The 5,370-nt window shown below is 39.7% G+C and overlaps 1 non-coding gene across 1 annotated transcript; it reads left to right on the top strand.

Annotated features, from left to right (window-relative positions):
• Window positions 1-347: 347 nt before the first annotated feature.
• Window positions 348-454, top strand: LOC111764812 (U6 spliceosomal RNA). Its single transcript, XR_002797327.1, has one exon. It is a non-coding gene; the product is annotated as a U6 spliceosomal RNA (small nuclear RNA).
• The last annotated feature ends 4,916 nt before the right edge of the window (window positions 455-5,370 follow it).

Genomic DNA, 5,370 nt, shown 5'->3' with positions numbered 1-5,370 from the left:
AAATAGGATATGAGCATACATAATAAAAGGCACAACATTTACCTAGATAAATTGACCTAGTATAATCAACTCTCAGACATATCCTTATAAAATTTTTCAACTTCAAAGAAAAAGAATCCTTAGACACTCAAAGCAGAAAGATCAAATCACTTAAAGGAGAAAAATCAGATTGGCATTAGACTACTGACATTAAACATTCAATACAAGAAAACAGGGAATAAAATCTATACAAGGAAAGAAAGTAGGGGCCAATTAACCTATAATATTAAGGTTGTAGAAAAACAATTTTATTGAAGTTCCCTTCTTTGTTATGCATTGCTTTTCTCTTTCTTTCAGAATCCTCTCTTGTGCTCATGTTAACAGCACATTTATTAAAATTGAAATGATACAGAGGAGATTAGCATGGCCCCTATACAAGGATGACATGCAAGTTCATGAAGTGTTCCGTATTAAAAAAAAAAAAAGAATGCTAAGAATGCTCTCTTATCTCTGGCATTTCACATTCTGAATAGCAGGTGTCTTGGAGTAGGTCGGTTCAGATTTATTCTGTTTGTAGTGTGTTGTCCTTATTGAATATTGACATTTATGTCTTTCAGAAGAATTGGGAAGTTTTTGGTCATTATTTCCTCAAATATTCTGTCTGCCTCTTTTCCATTCTCTTCTCAGTTGGGGACACCTATAACATGTATGTGCAAGTTTCATTTTGTCATTCAATTCCCTGAGACCCCTGTCCATTTTTCCACTCTTTTCTCTTTCTGTTCTCCTGCCTTTTCAAGTTCAGATGCTCAATCCTTCAAGTCATTTATTCTGTCTTCCATCAATTCAAATCTTCTGTTATATGCCTTTAACATATTTTTGCTTTGTTTTGTTTTCTAACATATTTTAACCTCATCCTTTGTGTCTTTCATTTCTATAAGTTCTGTAAATTTTCTTTTCAGGCTTTGAAATTCTTCTTCTTCTTCTTTTTTTTTTAAAGATTTATTTATTTATTTAATTCCCCCCCCTCCCCCGGTTGTCTGTTCTCTGTGTCTATTTGCTGCGTCTTGTTTCTTTGTCCGCTTCTGTTGTCGTTAGCGGCACGGGAAGTGTGGGTGGCACCATTCCTGGGTGGGCTGCACTTTCTTTCACGCTGGGCGGCTCTCCTTCCAGGGCACACTCCTTGCACATGGGGCTCCCCTACGCGGGGGACACCCCTGCATGGCACGGCACACCTTGCGCGCATCAGCACTGCGCATGGGCCAGCTCCACACGGGTCAAGGAGGCCCAGGGTTTGAACCGCGGACCTCCCATGTGGTAGACGGATGCCCTAACCACTGGGCCAAGTCTGTTTCCCCTGAAATTATTCTTTATGCTCACCCAGTGTCTTCTTACTATTCTTTATCTCTTTAGCCATATTTCCTTCAACTTTTTTATTTATTTATTTATTTTTAAAAGATTTATTTATTTATTTAATTTCCCCCCCTCCCCTGGTTGTCTGTTCTTGGTGTCTATTTGCTGCGTCTTTGTTTCTTTGTCTGCTTCTGTTGTCGTCAGCGGCACGGGAAGTGTGGGCGGCGCCATTCCTGGGCAGGCTGCTCTTTCTTTTTCACTCTGGGTGGCTTTCCTCACGGGCGCACTCCTTGCGCGTGGTGCTCCCCCACGCGGGGGACTCCCTTGCGTGGCACGGCACTCCTTGCGCGCATCAGCGCTGCACAAGGCCAGCTCCACACGGGTCAGGGAGGCCCGGGGTTTGAACCGCGGACCTCCCATATGGTAGACGGACGCCCTAACCACTGGGCCAAAGTCCGTTTCCCTCCTTCAACTTTTTAAATTGATTTAGGAGACTTGTGTGATTGTCATTGATTAGTTGTCTTAAATCCTGTGCCTTACCAAACAACATCTATTTATATATCTTTCTATCAATTATCTATCACCTGCCTATCAATCATCTATCTATCTAATCATCTATCTATCTATAATCTATCTATCATCTATCTATCTATTCTCACCAAAGTCTTTTGCCACGTATTGGAACAAGATGGCTGCCAGCATCCGCCAGGGTTCAGGCTTCCTGGGTTCCTCTCTTCCCATGATTCTCTTCTCTTTGGGATAATCTCCTCTGTTTTTTCCACAAGGCCAGCTGTAGACTATTACACAAATGGCTTGTTTCTCTTCCTAGACCTTCTCTCTTTCCTCATGACAAAGCTCCTCTGTGTGCTTACTTCCCAGGGCTCCAGCTCAAGACTCCAGCATCAAAACTCCAACATCAAAACTCCAACTCTGTCCTTTGCCATGTCTTTAATTTGTGAGTCCCACCCACCAAGGGGTGGGGACTCAACACCTTAGTGACATGGCCCAATCACAGCTCTAATCATAATTTAATCATGCCCAGATACAGACCAGTTTACAAACATAATCCAGTATCTATTTTTGGAATTCATGAACCATATCAAACTGCTATAGTCTCCCATTTTATTTAGCCATTAAGTACTGAATGCAATTTCTTTGTTATCCTAAACATGCATTTTTTAAAAAGAACATACCACATATTGTTCCCATGTACCAGATGCTAAGCAATGCAAATAGTTGTAAGACCTGCTCTTTGTTGGTTCTAAAATTGCATTGGAGAGGAAGGGCATGTATTTAAACAGATAAATAGCATTTTAAAGTAACACACATTTTTATGGGTAGAGTTTAGAACTACAGCTCTTTAAATGACATGGTTTTTATATGATGGATTAAAGTTTTTTCCTGATTTCTTAAAAGGAAAAGTTTCAGATTTTTTCATCTGCTTATCTATTCCATTATTTGAGGTAAAAACAATAATAACAACCACAGCTATCTCCCATGTAAGCTGTTATCTTAAATTTTTCTTCGTTTATCCTTATGAAGTATAATTTATCAACTATTGATCAATAAAATAAAAAATATTGAAATAATACAATGTATTTCTCCAACCACAATGGAATGTTTAATTCACAAATTGAACAACATAACCTTTTTTAAAAATTCTCTCCCCTTCCCCACCCCCACCCCGGTTGTCTGCTCTCCATGTCCATTTGCTGTGTGTTCTTCTGTGTCCACTTGTATTCTTGTCAGCAGCACCGGGAATCTGTGTCTCTTTTTGTTGAGTCATCTTGTTGTGTCAGCTCTCTGTGTGTACGACCCCACTCCTGGGCAGGCTGCACTTTTTTTCACAAGGGGCAGTTCTCCTTATGGGGCGCACTCCTTGCGCATGGGGTTCCCCTAAGCAGGGGACACCGCTGTATGGCATGGCACTCTTTGTGCACATCAGCACTGTGCATGGGCCAGCTTCACCACATGGGTCAGGAGGCCCTGGGTTTGAACCTTGGACCTCCCATGTGGTAGGTGGATGCTCTGTCCATTGAGCCAAATCCACTTCCCTGAACAACATAATCTTAAACAACCAATGGATTAAAGAGGAAATCACAAGGGAAATTAGGAAATATATTGAGGCAAATGAAAATGAAAATACAACATACCTAAACTTATGGGGTGCTGCAAAGGCACTGCTGAGAGGCAAATTTTTAACTTTAAATGCATACATTTAAAAAGGCTTTAACAGAGATCTAACTTCAAAAATGGAAAAACTATAAAAAGAAGAGCAAACTAAGCCCAAAGCAATCAGAAGGAAGGAAATAAAGATTAGAGTAGACATAACTGAAATATAGAACAAAAAACAATAGAGAGAATCAACAAAACCAAAAGCTGATTCTTGAAAAATCAATAAAATTGACAAACCTTTAGCTAGATTGATGAAGAAAAAAAGAGGATAAAAATAGAAATCAGAACTGACATTACCACAGAAATAAAAAGACTGTAAGAGGATACTATGAACAACTATAAACCAATAAATTGGATAACCTAGATAAAATGGACAAATCCTCAAAAACACAAAAGCTCTCTATACTGACTCAAGAAGAAATAGTCAATCTCAGCAAACCAGTTATTAGTAAAGAGACTGAATCAGTCATCAAAAACATCCCAACAAAGAAAAGTCCAGGACCAAATGGCTTCACAAGGGGAAATTTACCAAATATTCCAAGAAGACTTAATTCCAACTCTGCTCAAACTCTTCCAAAAGTCTGAAGAGCAGGGACCACTCCCTAATTCATCCTCCAAGGTCAACATCAACCTCATACCAAAGCCAGATAGAGGTAGCACAAGAGAAGAAAACTATAGATCAATATATCTTATGGACATAGATACAAAAATCCTCCACAAAATACTTTCAAATAGAGTCCAATAGCATATCAAAAGAATTATACACCATAACCCAGTGAGATTTATTCCTGGTATGCAAGGGTGGTTCAACACAAGAAAATCAATTAACATAATACATCCCATTATCAGCATGAAGGGAAATAAAAAATACACGATCATCTCAACTGATGCAGAAAAGGCATTTAACAAAATCCAGCATCTTTTTTTGATAAAAACACTTCAAAATATAGGTATAGAAGGAAAGGTCATCAACATAATAAAGTCATATATGAAAATCCCACAGAAAACATTGTACTCAATGGGAAGAGGTTGAAAGCTTTCTTTCGAAGATTAGCAGTGAGACAAGGATGCTCATTGTCACTACTGTTATTCAACATTGTGCTAGACAATTAGACAATAAAATAAAATAAAATATCTAAATTGGAAAAGAGGAAAAAAACTTTCACTATTCGCAGATGATATGATCCCATATTTAGAAAATCCTGAAATATCTACAACAAAGCTCTTAGAGCTAATAAATGAGTTCAGCTAAGTGGCAGGATACACAGTCAACATACAAAACTCAGTAGCATTTCTTTTTTTTTTTTTTTTTTAAAGATTTATTTATTTATTTAATTTCCCCCCCTCCCCTGGTTGTCTGTTCTTGGTGTCTATTTGCTGCGTCTTGTTTCTTTGTCCGCTTCTGTTGTCGTCAGCGGCAAGGGAAGTGTGGGCGGCGCCATTCCTGGGCAGGCTGCTCTTTCTTTTCACGCTGGGCGGCTTTCCTCACGGGCGCACTCCTTGCGCGTGGGGCTCCCCCACGCGGGGGACACCCTTGCGTGGCACGGCACTCCTTGCGCGCATCAGCGCTGCGCATGGCCAGCTCCACACGGGTCAAGGAGGCCCGGGGTTTGAACCGCGGACCTCCCATATGGTAGACGGACGCCCTAACCACTGGGCCAAAGTCCGTTTCCCTCAGTAGCATTTCTATACATATTAATGAACAAGCTTAAGAGGAAATCTGAGTGGAAATTCCATTTACAATAGCAACAAAAATACTGAAATATCTTGGAATTAATTTACCCAGGAATGTAAAGGATCTATATTCAGAAACCTCCAAAACACTACTAAAAGAAATCAAAGAAGATCTAAACAAATGCAGAGACA

The sequence above is a fragment of the Dasypus novemcinctus genome, chromosome 9, assembly GCF_030445035.2.
Source record: "Dasypus novemcinctus isolate mDasNov1 chromosome 9, mDasNov1.1.hap2, whole genome shotgun sequence".
Taxonomy (NCBI): Eukaryota; Metazoa; Chordata; class Mammalia; order Cingulata; family Dasypodidae; genus Dasypus; species Dasypus novemcinctus.
This window is presented reverse-complemented; position numbering and strand designations above follow the sequence as displayed.